The 15,670-nt window shown below is 42.0% G+C and overlaps 1 protein-coding gene across 4 annotated transcripts in view; it reads right to left on the reverse strand.

Moving 5' to 3' along the window:
- Nucleotides 1-15,670, reverse strand: part of OTUD7A (OTU deubiquitinase 7A) — a 316,185-nt gene that overhangs the window by 234,560 nt on the left and 65,955 nt on the right. The gene's annotated exons all lie outside the window — the stretch shown is intronic.

The raw sequence follows: 15,670 nt of genomic DNA on the forward strand, positions 1-15,670 counted from the left end.
ACTATCTCCACCCGCTTGAATTATTCAGGCAGAATATTGACAGCACTAGACACACCAAGGTTCAGGAGAATGCCAATAAAAGGGTTGAATTTTCCTATATACTTTCTGCCAAGTCATGTCCATTTTAATTACAGGTTTTTAGGGTGGGAGTTAGAGAACAAATACTAATTTCAATATTTGTGTACTTGGACCTATGATACCAAGCTAATCTGATATTCCCTAAGGAGGGAAAAAGCTCAATAAAGGAAATGGATTCAATGTTCCGCTATACAGTCATAAAGCTGGTGCTCACCACAGAGCGTCAAGTATTAGGGTATATTCAGCTGCTGCGGCTGAGAGACAGAAAAGCTGTATGTGACATACAAGATGCAGTTTTCCTGCACTTTTTGATGCAGTTTTACAAATAAACAGTTTTTGTAATTAAACACATTTATTTTATATCTCATTTGTGAAAACCGCAACCGCTTCAAAAACTGCATGTAGATTCCCAGATGTGGTTTTTGATGAGTTTTCAAATACATTGTCTGAATCTGCCCTAAAACTATCACAACATGCCCTGAAAACAGAGCGGTTTCAGTTAGAAGAGCAATCTCTCTCGACTACACTTGAGCTGAACGCTCCTGCGCTCTCTGCAAGAGGGCCGCTGCCAGACATCTTTGGCAGTGGCTTATCTTCGCACTGAACAAGAGGAATTCCAATGTGCCCATACTTCTCTCCCCTAAAACCATCTGTCACGGGAGAATTGGGAGCCCTCCATACACATTATACTTTTCTCCCATTATTGGAGAGTTGGGCCAACTCTAGTCTAATGTCTCTGGTTTCCTTAAAGGGAATCTGTCACAAGGTTTTTGCTACCTCATCTGAGAGCAGCATGATATAGGAAAAAAGGCCTTGAATCCAACGATGTATCACTTAGTTTACTGGGTGGAGCAGTTGTAAAGCAGAGCTGAGAAAGTTAACCCCGCCCACACCAGGCTCTGTATTTACAAAGTCACATACAGTGAGCTGCTTATCAAAGGAGGGGATGGAGTCTGACAACTGTTTATGTACTAGTCACAGCAATGATAATGTACTAGTGATAAAACTTTCACTGTAAGTAAACAACAGCACACAGATTGATAAGCGACACATCACTGAATTCAGTGTTTTAACCCCTACCTCATGCTGTCCTCAGATTACAAAGCAAAAACCCACTGACGGATTCCCTTTAAGTCTTTCACAACTTCCCCAGGACTCAGTACACAGAAAGCTGATTTTCAAAGAGGCGAAAATGTGCAGATTTACTGATCAATACAAGGCTGAAAAATCAGAGTTTCAGCTTTAGATTCCTGTAGTTGATTTTCAGAAAAATCCAAGCCAGACTTGACAAAGGAAAAAGCTATGCCATGTCCACACACCATAATGTTTTATCAAATGAGTTCAGTGTATAAATCATATGCAGTGGGCTCCTACCCCATTCCACAATTTGTGGGGTGTGCAGACAGCCCAAATTTTATCACTTAAAGGGGTTTTCCAAGACTGTAATATTCATAACCTTAGGACAGGCCTTCAATATGGCCTTATGGTGGTGGTTGGATTCCTGCGTGCCCAGCCATTAGCGGAATGAAGCGCCATAATGCTAGCGATTTGGAGCTCTGTATCAGAATAAATGAGTTTCAACTGATATAAAGATATATTTCCAAATGAATCGGTGCAAAACATTTTGCGCATTTAGATTGAAAAATCACTGCAGTCTTTATTGGTGGTCACCGCCTTAAAAACTGTTTCTCAATTTACAGTAATAGCGTTTAAAAGAAGACCTTTCACCGCTCTTGACACAAGTTTAATATTATTGTGAGCTAAAGGAAAGGTGAGCCACCTTCTCTTAAAAGGGATAGAAATTGTATACTGATTTATAAATTACATTAATTTTAAACTATATTTATATATATATATATATTAATTTTGATTTAGTAACATAGGCTGAATAAAGTCCTAGGTCCATCAAGTTCAACCTTCCTCCCCCCAATTGTACTCCCTACACTAACACTACACTAACTTACTGGGACTAGGCCTCATAAATGTATTATTACCATTTTTATTATTGCTGCACCATTACAATTAAAAATGGACCAGTTTATAATTTTTTTTAGTTAGTTTTATCTTTTGTATTACTCTTTGATAAAGGGTTTATTTTTTGGTCTCTTTTTTTCTTCATAAAAGTTTCCCAGAAGGTGATGCACCTACATGTGGGGTAAGACCTATCCAAATACACTGGAGACCATTACTTTTGTATGAATGTCAAAAATAAAAAATAAATAAATGAATAAAACAAAAAATGCCAAGTGCTCTCAGGCTCTCGGCTAAATTGTGGAATTGACTATGCAGTGCAGCCACTTGTTACATATTTCCCAAAACCTACTTTAATATTAATGATGTTACACAATCAATGACTGGTATGTGGGCGTTATTAGAACCGTAATTAGAAGACATGATCCATCATTTACATAATCCTTTCTTCAGGAGTTCAAGGTATATTTGAACCTGTTACATTATAATCATCAGAACAGTAGTGGAGTCTATATGAAGTTAATGTTCAATAATAACATTATCTTCATATAGACTCCACTACTGTTCTGATGATTATAAGGTAACAGGTTCAAATATACCTTGAACTCCTGAAGTAATGATACATCATTTACATAATCCTTTCTTCTAATTACAGTTCTAATAATAAGGCCCACATAGCAGACAATAGCTCTGCCCTCATTCCACTCTTCACCGGCCTCCTTTACACGTCCGTGTGTCCAATACGTGTGGCATCTGGTTTTTCCAGCAGCATGGGAGAAGATTTATAATTTCTTTCTTTCTTTATCCATACCGGAAAAACACTGTCACTGATGGTAAAAACAGCCTCACAGACCATACACTGACGACACACTGATGGTAAATGCGGACACATGGACCATACACTGATGACACAATGATGGTAAATACAGACACATGGACCATACACTGATGACACACTGATGGTAAATACGGACACACGGACCATACACTGATGACACAATGATGGTAAATACAGACACATGGACCGTACACTGATGACACAATGATGGTAAATACAGACACATGGACCGTACACTGATGACACACTGATGGTAAATGTGGACACACGGACCGTACACTGATGACACACTGATGGTAAATGCTGACACACGGACCGTACACTGATGACACACTGATGGTAAATACAGACACATGGACCATACACTGATGACACAATGATGGTAAATACGGACACACGGACCATACACTGATGACACGCTGATGGTAAATGTGGACACACGGACCATACACTGATGACACGCTGATGGTAAATGTGGACACACGGACCGTACACTGATGACACACTGATGGTAAATGCTGACACACGGACCGTACACTGATGACACACTGATGGTAAATACAGACACATGGACCATACACTGATGACACAATGATGGTAAATACAGACACACGGACCATACACTGATGACACACTGATGGTAAATGTGGACACACGGACCATACACTGATGACACGCTGATGGTAAATGTGGACACACGGACCTTACACTGACGACACACTGATGGTAAATGCGGACACATGGACCGTACACTGATGACACACTGATGGTAAATACGGACACACGGACCATACACTGATGACACGCTGATGGTAAATGCGGACACATGGACCATACACTGATGACACACTGATGGTAAATACAGACACATGGACCGTACACTGATGACACGCTGATGGTAAATGCGGACACATGGACCATACACTGATGACACACTGATGGTAAATACAGACACACGGACCGTACACTGATGACACGCTGATGGTAAATGCGGACACACGGACCATACACTGATGACACACTGATGGTAAATGCGGACACACGGACCATACACTGATGACACACTGATGGTAAATACAGACACACAGACCATACACTGATGGTAAATACAGACACATGGACAGTACACTGATGACACACTGATGGTAAATACAGACACATGGACCATACACTGATGACACACTGATGGTAAAAACAGACTCACAGACCATACACTGATGACACACTGATGGTAAATGCGGACACACTGACCATACACTGATGACACGCTGATGGTAAATACAGACACATGGACCGTACACTGATGTTAAATATGGACACACGGACCAAGCACTGATGACCTACTGATGGTAAATACGGACACACGGACCATACACTGATGACACACTGATGGTAAATGTGGACACATGGACCATACACTGATGACACACTGATGGTAAATGCGGACACACGGACCATACACTGATGACACACTGATGGTAAATGCGGACACACGGACCATACACTGATGACACACTGATGGTAAATACAGACACACGGACCATACACTGATGGTAAATACAGACACATGGACAGTACACTGACGACACACTGATGGTAAATACGGACACATGGACCATACACTGATGACACGCTGATGGTAAATACAGACACATGGACCGTACACTGATGTTAAATATGGACACACGGACCAAACACTGATGACCTACTGATGGTAAATACGGACACACAGACTGTACACTGATGACACACTGATGGTAAATACAGATTCAGGGACTGTACACTGATGACACACTGATGGTAAATGTGGACACATGGACCATACACTGATGACACACTGATGGTAAATGCGGACACACGGACCGTACACTGATGACACACTGATGGTAAATACGGACACACGGACCATACACTGATGACACGCTGATGGTAAATGCGGACACATGGACCATACACTGATGACACACTGATGGTAAATACAGACACATGGACCGTACACTGATGACACGCTGATGGTAAATGCGGACACATGGACCATACACTGATGACACACTGATGGTAAATACAGACACATGGACCGTACACAGACGACACATTGATGGTAAATACGGACACACGGACCATACACTGACGACACACTGATGGTAAATGCGGACACACGGACCAAACACTGATGACCTACTGATGGTAAATACGGACACACAGACCATACACTGATGACACACTGATGGTAAATGTGGACACATGGACCATACACTGATGACACACTGATGGTAAATACAGACACATGGACCGTACACTGATGTTAAATATGGACACACGGACCAAACACTGATGACCTACTGATGGTAAATACGGACACACAGACTGTACACTGATGACACACTGATGGTAAATACAGATTCAGGGACTGTACACTGATGACCTACTGATGGTAAATACGGACACACGGACCATACACTGATGACACACTGATGGTAAATGTGGACACATGGACCATACACTGATGACACACTGATGGTAAATGCGGACACACGGACCGTACACTGATGACACACTGATGGTAAATACGGACACACGGACCATACACTGATGACACGCTGATGGTAAATGCGGACACATGGACCATACACTGATGACACACTGATGGTAAATACAGACACATGGACCGTACACTGATGACACGCTGATGGTAAATGCGGACACATGGACCATACACTGATGACACACTGATGGTAAATACAGACACATGGACCGTACACAGACGACACATTGATGGTAAATACGGACACACGGACCATACACTGACGACACACTGATGGTAAATGCGGACACACGGACCAAACACTGATGACCTACTGATGGTAAATACGGACACACAGACCATACACTGATGACACACTGATGGTAAATGTGGACACATGGACCATACACTGATGACACACTGATGGTAAATACAGACACATGGACCGTACACTGATGTTAAATATGGACACACGGACCAAACACTGATGACCTACTGATGGTAAATACGGACACACAGACTGTACACTGATGACACACTGATGGTAAATACAGATTCAGGGACTGTACACTGATGACCTACTGATGGTAAATACGGACACACGGACCATACACTGATGACACACTGATGGTAAATGTGGACACATGGACCATACACTGATGACACATTGATGGTAGATACAGACACACGGACCGTACACTGATGACATACTGATGGTAAATGCGGACACACGGACCATACACTGATGACACACTGATGGTAAATGCGGACACACTGACCATACACTGATGACACGCTGATGGTAAATACAGACACATGGACCGTACACTGATGTTAAATATGGACACACGGACCAAACACTGATGACCTACTGATGGTAAATACGGACACACAGACTGTACACTGATGACACACTCATGGTAAATACAGATTCAGGGACTGTACACTGATGACCTACTGATGGTAAATACGGACACACGGACCATACACTGATGATACACTGATGGTAAATGTGGACACATGGACCATACACTGATGACACACTGATGGTAGATACAGACACACGGACCGTACACTGATGACACGCTGATGGTAAATGCGGACACATGGACCATACACTGATGACACACTGATGGTAAATGCGGACACACTGACCATACACTGATGACACGCTGATGGTAAATACAGACACATGGACCGTACACTGATGTTAAATATGGACACACGGACCAAACACTGATGACCTACTGATGGTAAATACGGACACACAGACTGTACACTGATGACACACTGATGGTAAATACAGATTCAGGGACTGTACACTGATGACACACTGATGGTAAATACAGATTCAGGGACTGTACACTGATGACACACTGATGGTAAATACGGACACAGACTGTACACTGATGACACACTGATGGTAAATACAGATTCAGGGACTGTACACTGATGACACACTGATGGTAAATGCGGACACATGGACCATACACTGATGACACACTGATGGTAAATGTGGACACACTGACCATACACTGATGACACACTGATGGTAAATACAGACACACGGACCATACACTGATGACACACTGATGGTAAATACGGACACACAGACTGTACACTGATAACACACTGATGGTAAATACAGATTCAGGGACTGTACACTGATGACACACTGATGGTAAATGCGGACACATGGACCATACACTGATGACACACTGATGGTAAATGCGGACACATGGACCATACACTGATGACACACTGATGGTAAATACGGACACACAGACTGTACACTGATGACATACTGATGGTAAATGCGGACACATGGACCGTACACTGATGACACACTGATGGTAAATACGGACACACAGACTGTACACTGATGACACACTGATGGTAAATACAGATTCAGGGACTGTACACTGATGACATACTGATGGTAAATGCGGACACATGGACCGTACACTGATGACACACTGATGGTAAATACGGACACACAGACTGTACACTGATGACACACTGATGGTAAATACAGATTCAGGGACTGTACACTGATGACACACTGATGGTAAATGCGGACACATGGACCATACACTGATGACACGCTGATGGTAAATACGGATTCAGGGACTGTACACTGATGACAAATACAGACACACGGGCCGTATACTGATGACACACTGATGGAAAAACACTGATGACATCGGTATACCTGTTTTTTATGGAAGTGTGAAGGAGGTCTAGAGGTCAGGGCTCATTCCCGTCAGTTTTTCTCATATGAGCTTGATCCGTGCCTTTCAGGAACAGAACCCATTCACAGTCTATGGATCTGTTCACGTCTGTGTATTCTTCCGGACTGCGAGGCCTCCAGTAAATCATGGAGACGTGTGAAAGTTTCATCCATGTATTAGAACAAACACGCCAATGCAAGTCCGGGAAAATATCCATCCGTGTCCTGTCAGTTTTTCACATACTGTTTGATAGGAGAAACTTGAGAATCCGCCATTATTTTTTTTTTTTCCCATCTGAAAAAAACGGATTAAACTCTGTTGGTAAAAAACTGACTCACTGACCAAACTTTCATCAGTATTTCTGTCAGATTTTTAATCAGATAGTGCTTTTGCAGATGAGAAAAATCCCCAAGGTGTAAATGAGCCCTTGGTAAGATATGACTGAACAGCCATCATGAGAAGTGAAATGATCGGTTACATTCCAGTCAGACAATGAAGGAATATGTCTCTACTTATTATAGAATAACAATAAATATATACTACGTAATGCTCATACATTCCTGATGGTCACAAATCATTGTCCACAACTGCACATTATGCAGGTATAAAGTATCACTGTGATCTATGGCGGATTCCAACAGTTAATAAAACGTTGTCAGGGAGCAGAAATACCAAAACCGAGGCACCCCTTACCATGGGCTGTGCCTGGCATTGTATTGCAGCTGATCTGCAGTACCAGACACAGACCATGGACAATTGTGGCGCTATTTCAGGAACTAACCCTTTCTACTGATTTCACAAGCACTGAGGGCACAGATTCATCATTGCATTATCAACAGTTTTGTGACGTGAATAACTCTCAATTAGTGACTTTTTCATTTGTGACAAATTCATCAAAGGATTTGCACTTTTTTATTTTAAAAACACGAACAGTCAGTGCTCTGTGCTATTAAATGGGCTGTTGGTTACCATGTTTCTATGAGGTCACTGATATTACTAAGGTTGGGTTTGAGTTAAAGGGAACCGGTCATGCGATAAAACACTACTAATCTGCAGATATGTGGTTAATCTGCAGTTTAATAGCATCCTGAACGTGCCCAGTGCCCGCACTGAGAGCCCTGCTGCCAGGAGGAAATTAAGTGTTCTTCCCCCCGTCAACGTTTGGCTTCCAGTCACAGGGGTGGGTCTGGCACGGCTTCAGTCACCGCTCAGTGTATGAAGAGCGGTGGTTGTAACTGCACCGCCAGCACTGACAGACAGCAGAATCAGCATTAGGGCCGGCTGTCATTCAGGGCCGGGGTCGCGGTTACAGCTGCTGTTCTCCATACACAGAGAGGTGACTGAAACCGTACCGGCGCCACCCCTATGACTGGAAGCCGAATGCTGCCAGTAGGAATAAAGTTAATTTCCTCCGCTAGCAGGGGTCTAAGTGCAGGCGCCGGGCAGGTTCAGAATGCTATTAACCTGAAGATTAACCCAATATCTGCAGATTAATAGCATCTTTTCACGTAACAGGTTCCCTTTAAAATGATCGAACGGGGTTGGACACAGTGCTAGGCAGAGTTGGACTGGCCCACCAGAGAACCGGAGAATCCTCCGGTGGGCCCTGGCTTCTCCTTCATGAGAGTTCATAGTGCAAACCTTGCAGCTGCTATGGGGCTCTTAAGTGGGGGAGAAAGGTGGGCCCTCAGAATCAGATACTCTGGTGGGCCCAATGTTCTTCAGTCTGACACTGGTCCTAGGAGACCTTGGAGTGTTCTACACCTTACTTCAGGGCGAGTGGAGTACCGAACCTGGTGAAGTGAAATTTCAAAAGATTCGATCTTCTCTATTATTTAGTCACATTTTTATACGAATGTGGCTTTTCCATATATGTTTTAAACTGATTCAAATACAATTTTTTTCAAAAAAGTAAAACATTTTTTTGCACAAAAGTTCCGTACCTGGAGTGATCTAATATTCTTTTTGAAAGGCGGAAATTTTTGCGCAAATTTTGCACACCATGCAACATTTTGCTCTGAAAAAGGTTATAGACAAATACCAAGACTGAGGTCATGAAAAATTCATCAACATAATGTTCAATTTTGAAGAATTTCATGCAACGAAAACTACAAGACGACAAAAAAGAAAAAAAGTCACTTAAAAAAAAATGCAAATGATGAATCGGGACCTCAGTGTTGCTTCCATTATTGGGAATCTGTTAGGACGACTTTATTACTGAAACCAGTGGTGTGGATGTTCTGGTCCTAATACAACCCCATTAATGATATCACAAGGATGAGGAAACGGAGATGGTCTTCTCTTGATATTAATGCTGTCAATAATGACTAGTAACATTTTTATGCCGATGTGATTGCGATGTAGTCCTGACATCACCACTGCAGCCCATCAGCAAGCACCGGAGATTGGTGACCTGGAGAGGTTAAGCAACAGCTGTGAATGTTATTTTATAGGTCTGCAACCATACAAAGAACACACAACACATCATATTTGCCTGTATAAAGAGAGCTGGTAGATACTGTTTTTCATTAATGTTACAAGCATCCTCATCGATTCAGAACAAAACATTTCCTAGGCAACACCTGACAAAAGACATTAGGGAATTGCTATGTGTTTTGTTTGTAATAATAGAAAAGCGTAGCAAATCAGAACAAAGAACTGGGGGGGGGGGGAAACACAACAACAAAAGAAAATGCCAAAGCTCGCCAAGTAACAATAACAAAGTGTGTAGCCTTACCAACCACTGTAGAGTTAGAAAAGAAAAAGAACTTCTAAACAAGCATATAAAACACTTTCACACCACTGACCACAGCTGGATCGGATGACCACAACTCAGGCAAAGCTGTAATATCAGCGCTAACAGACATTATATGGGTGATTTAAAAAAAAAAACAAGTAGGAAAGGTTAGTAAAGTAAAAAATAAACCATTATCGCTTTCTTCTTCTTTTACACACAGATCCAGAACAAAGAAGCCTCTTCTGATACATCCAGCCCATGACTACAGCACCCATCTATAGAAAGGAGAACCGCCAGGGTGTCAGTACAAGATAGGTGGGGAAATTTAAAAAAAATAAATACATTTGCAGCCATTTAAAATGTGTTCTACGTACGTGTTGTATCCGTGTTTCTCGCAAATAGAAAACGCACCCATTATATTCTAAAGGCACGCTTAGGATATGTGCACACTTTGAGTATTTGCAGCAGAAATTTTTGCACCAAAGACGCACCTCTTGGTAGGAAAAGTGTTGCATAAAATACACAAATTTTTCTTCCCTGTTTTTTTGCATGCAGTTTTTGATAAATTTTTTTCCACATTCATTTGATTTGGTGAAAAAAAAAAGAATTGACACGCTGAAGATTTGAAACTGCTTCAGATCTATAAGGTTATGTTCCCGCAATGAGCTTGCAGATTTTCTGCATCCATTAAGTAAAATAGGTTACTTGAATTTTTTTGAAAATACGCAGAGTGAAAAACTCACTCTGCTGGAAGATAATCTAAATTTGCACATGTCCTTGCATTGTAATTTTTCTTATTTTTTTGTGAACTGATTGATTGCTGCAAATGCAAACATCTGTTTTTGAATAGATTTGTGGATCAAACTTACATGAATGGGTCTGTGAAGAAAAAAAACGGAAGGCACTTGGATGTCATCCGTGTATCATCTGAGTGCTGTCAGTATTTTATTGTCTGATGAGCAGGAGAAACTTGGACTTTTTTTTGCATGAGAGAAAAGGATGCCAGGCTGATCGCAAAAAAAGACCGAACATGGAAAAAAACTGGATCAAACACTATGATCAAAAATTGTCACTTTTAGGTTTGCAAAAAAAATAGGACATCTGATTGAGACCTAACCACCTTTAACTAAACGGTAGACCTCACCTACACATAGAGGCATCTTTTGGCTACAGAATAGTTTTTCTCCTTTCAACTTCTGCTTAGATCCTCATATCATACATAACCATTGTGGAAGTATCCAGTCATCATGTAACTCACTTTTCTAATTTTTCGCTGTTCAAATACTTGCCATTATGAGCTAAATACATAACGCAGTCTATCCAACATAAGATAGCTTTTATTTCTGCCCAATTATGTTTACTCCTCTCTGCCAATGCCAATATCCAATCCTAATTGTTCTACAGCTTCCATATGAAATTAGAAGTGATAGAAAATATGTACTGACTGCTTGATACTCTTATTACTAATTCACCCTGGTGGGCAGCAGCGGTCACCTGTCTTCACTGACAATCACAGTTGCCAACTGCCCAGAATTTTTTTCTTGTCTTTAAAAAAAAAAAAAAAAAAATTTGTGTTTTCGTGATTTATTTTTTAAGATTGGATAAATTTGTATGGGGTATTATGACTGTAATTATCATTTTACAGTTCACAATGAATGCAGCTAATGTCTTCCAATATATACCGTATGGAAGAAATGTTGGATGGCCATGATTTTTGGATAACCGGACCCACAAAAAAAAGAATAGAAAAGAAAATAGAGTTGACAACCCTGCTGTCAACTATAAAGATGGTCTTTAGTCGGGTTGTAAGCCAACCATAAATTCTTCAGTCCATAAAAATGGGAGACTAGTTTCCAATGTCCCGTGAAAAAAAAAAATCAGCATTTGATTTGATTTTTAAGCCGGCAGAGCTCGTGCATATTATTATAATTATAAGGGCTCATACTCATCTGCGTGAAAAAACGGACGAGTGCAATCCGATAAAATCGGATTGCACTCTGACCAATGTTAATCTATGAGTCCCTGCTCATCTGTGATTTTTTTCTCAGCTGTAATCTGGGTGAGAAAAAAAAAAAAAATCGCATGCTGCGATTTGCCGCGTATATCGGACGAGACTCGCCAATGCAAGTCAATGGGTCAGAGAAAAAAAAAAGTACGGCACACGGACCATACGTATGGCTTCCGATTTTTACGGATACATTACCATTCTGTAACATAGAACTCACATGTAAAGGCTACTAATCCATTCATAAGAGTATTCTGGGCTACAGACGCACACAGTGTTCTAAATTATCATGCAAATTGGATTTAAGTGTCATAAACATGTCATTTTTTGTTCTTCAAATAAACTCATCGATGGTATTGTGTCTCAGGGCTCTTTGGATCACTGAAATCAATCTCAAACTCCTGTGATAAATACTTTGTCAGGTGAGCCCAATTAAAGGAAAACTACTTAAGAAGGACGTTCCACATTATTAAGCAGGCCACAGGATTCAAGCAATATTTATTTATTTATTTATTTTGTTTACGCACTTATATAGCGCCATTAATTCCACAGCGTTTTACAGACATCATCATCGCTGTCCCCATCGGGGCTCACAATTTAAATTCCCTATCAGTGTGTCTTAGGAGTGTGAGAGGAAACCGGAGAACCTGGGAGGAAACTCACACAGACATGGGGAGAACATACAAACTCCTTGCAGATGTTGTCCTTGGTGGGATTTGAACCCAGAACCCCAGCGCTGCAAGGCTGGAGTGCTAACCACTGAGCCACCATGCTGCCCTAATATGGGAAAGAAAAAGGATCTCTCTGCTGCCAAAAAGCATCAGAGTGCAATGCCATGGACAAGGTATAAAAACATTAGATATTTCATGAAAACTTAAGCGTGATCATCGTACTGTGGAGAGATTTGTGGTTGATACAGAGCACAGATGGGTTTGTGCAAATAAAGGCATAATGAGGAAGGTTTCTGCCAGACAAATTCATTTGAGCAGTTGCTAAAACTCCATTACAAAAGAATCAGGTATTTCAAGCTGCTGATGCATAAACCTACTATTCATCCACCCTGAAACAGTGCTCACAAGCAGAAACCGTTGCAGTGGGCCGATACATACATAAAGACTAATTCTAAAACAGTCTTGTTTATTGATGACTGCTGTGCAACCCTGTATGGTCCAGATGGAGTAGTGGATGGCCATCACCAAGTCCCAAAAAGGCTAAGAGGTGAGCAAGGAAGTGGTAGAGTTATGTTTTATGCCTGAAACATGGGGAAGAGTTGGTAGGCCCCTTTAGGGTCCCTGAAGGTGTGAAAATGACCTTAGCAAAGTGTATAGAGTTTCTGACTGACCACTTTCTTGAACGGTACAAAAAGAAGAAATGTGCCATCCGTAGCAAAAATCATCTTCATACTTGACAATGCACCATCTCATGCTGCAAAGAATTGAGTCATTGGTTGCTTTGGGCATAAAAGGAGAGAAACTCCTGGCGTGGCCACCATCCTCCACTGACCTCAACCCTATTGAGAACCTTTGGAGTATCCTCAAGTAAAGATCTATGAGGGTAGGAGGCAGTTCACATCAAAACAGCAGATCTGAGAGGCTACTCTGACATCCAGCAAAGAAATTCATCCAGAAACTATCCAAAAACTTACAAGTTCAAAGAATGCAAGAATTGTGGAGGTGATATCAAAGAAGGGTCCTACTGTATGTCATCATGTAACTTGGCCTGGTAAGATGTTTTTGATTTACTGAAAGCAAAAGCTCTTTCAAATGTGACCTCTCAATGCTGCAAATTCAAAAAAGATCATTTTCCGATCTCTACAACCTATAAAATGTTTAAAAACTCTGCTTTACATAATAACTTCGAACAGTGTAAATACTGTTATCATTAGGAGGTTTGTCCAATAAACTTAATTTATGCTTAACAGTTGTGACACGCCCCCTGGGCCGTGGGGCACTCGGTGCCGGACCGGTCGTTGCTAGGGGAGATGTCACAGTGGCTGTGACCCGGTCTGTGACTCAAAACGGTCAATCAAAAGGGGAATATTTACAGGGGATTTTATAGTCTTTATATATAGTTCGTGACGCCACCTGTGGTATGAGGCCATGTGGAGCCGCCGCGGCGGTGCAGATCCTCTGGAGCGGTTGTTGACGCAGCAGAGTTGGTTTAGCTCTCCACAGGTAGAGCTTAACTCCAGGGCAGTGTAGATGTTGTAGATGTTGCTGGGCGTTATGGTGCAGTGTAGTGCAGGGGGTGATGGCGGAGCAGTAATTCACAGAGACAGTGGGGTGCAGTCTTCACAGTTTACTCACAGTTGTTAAGTTCTTCAGGTTGCACTGTACAGGTTACAGCATCCCATGTCGCGCTGCGTTCACCAGGCAGGGGTTCAGCAATCCCTCAGGTAATTCAAGAGTGCCTGACAGGACCCCGTTCTATGTGCCTTTCTCAGTCATCTTCCTGCGCTGACTCTCACCCTCCTGCCCTGCGCCTCACAATCAGTGTCCCAAGCCGGTAGCCTCGGGTCTTGTCGGGCGACCTGCAGTCCCCTGGACCCTCTGTGGCCACCTTTTCGGCGATGTACAGTACAGACCAAAAGTTTGGACACACCTTCTCATTTAAAGATTTTTCTGTATTTTCATAACCATGAAAATTGTACATTCACACTGAAGGCATCAAAACTATGAATTAACACATGTGGAATTATATACTTAACAAAAAAGTGTGAATCAACTGAAAACATGTCTTATATTCTAGGTTCTTCAAAGTAGCCACCTTTTTGCTTAGATGACTGCTTTGCACACTCTTGGCATTCTCTTGATGCACTTCAAATGGTCTTCCAATAATCTTGAAGGAGTTCCCAGAGATGCTTAGCACTTGTTGGCCCTCTTGCCTTCACTCTGCGGTCCAGCTCATCCTAAACCATCTAGATTGGGTTCAGGTCTGGTGGCTGTGGAGGCCAGGTCATCTGGCGTAGCACCCCATCACTCTCCTTCTTGGTCAAATAGCCCTTACACAGCCTGGAGGTGTGTTTGGTGTCATTGTCCTTTTGAAAAATAAATGATGGTCCAACTAAACGCAAACCGGATGGAATAGCATGCCGCTGCAAGATGCTGTGGTAGCCATGCTGGTTCAGTATGCCTTCAATTTTGAATAAATCCCCAACAGTGTCACCAGAAAAGCACCCCCACACCATCACACCTCCTCCTCCATGCTTCACGGTGGGAACCAGGCATGTAGAGTCCATCCTTTCACCTTTTCTGCGTCGAACAAAGACACGGTGGTTGGAACCAAA

This window comes from Phyllobates terribilis, unplaced genomic scaffold (genome assembly GCF_046119375.1).
Source record: "Phyllobates terribilis strain yellow unplaced genomic scaffold, ASM4611937v1 Scaffold_11__3_contigs__length_659146591, whole genome shotgun sequence".
In the NCBI taxonomy this organism is placed as follows: Eukaryota; Metazoa; Chordata; class Amphibia; order Anura; family Dendrobatidae; genus Phyllobates; species Phyllobates terribilis.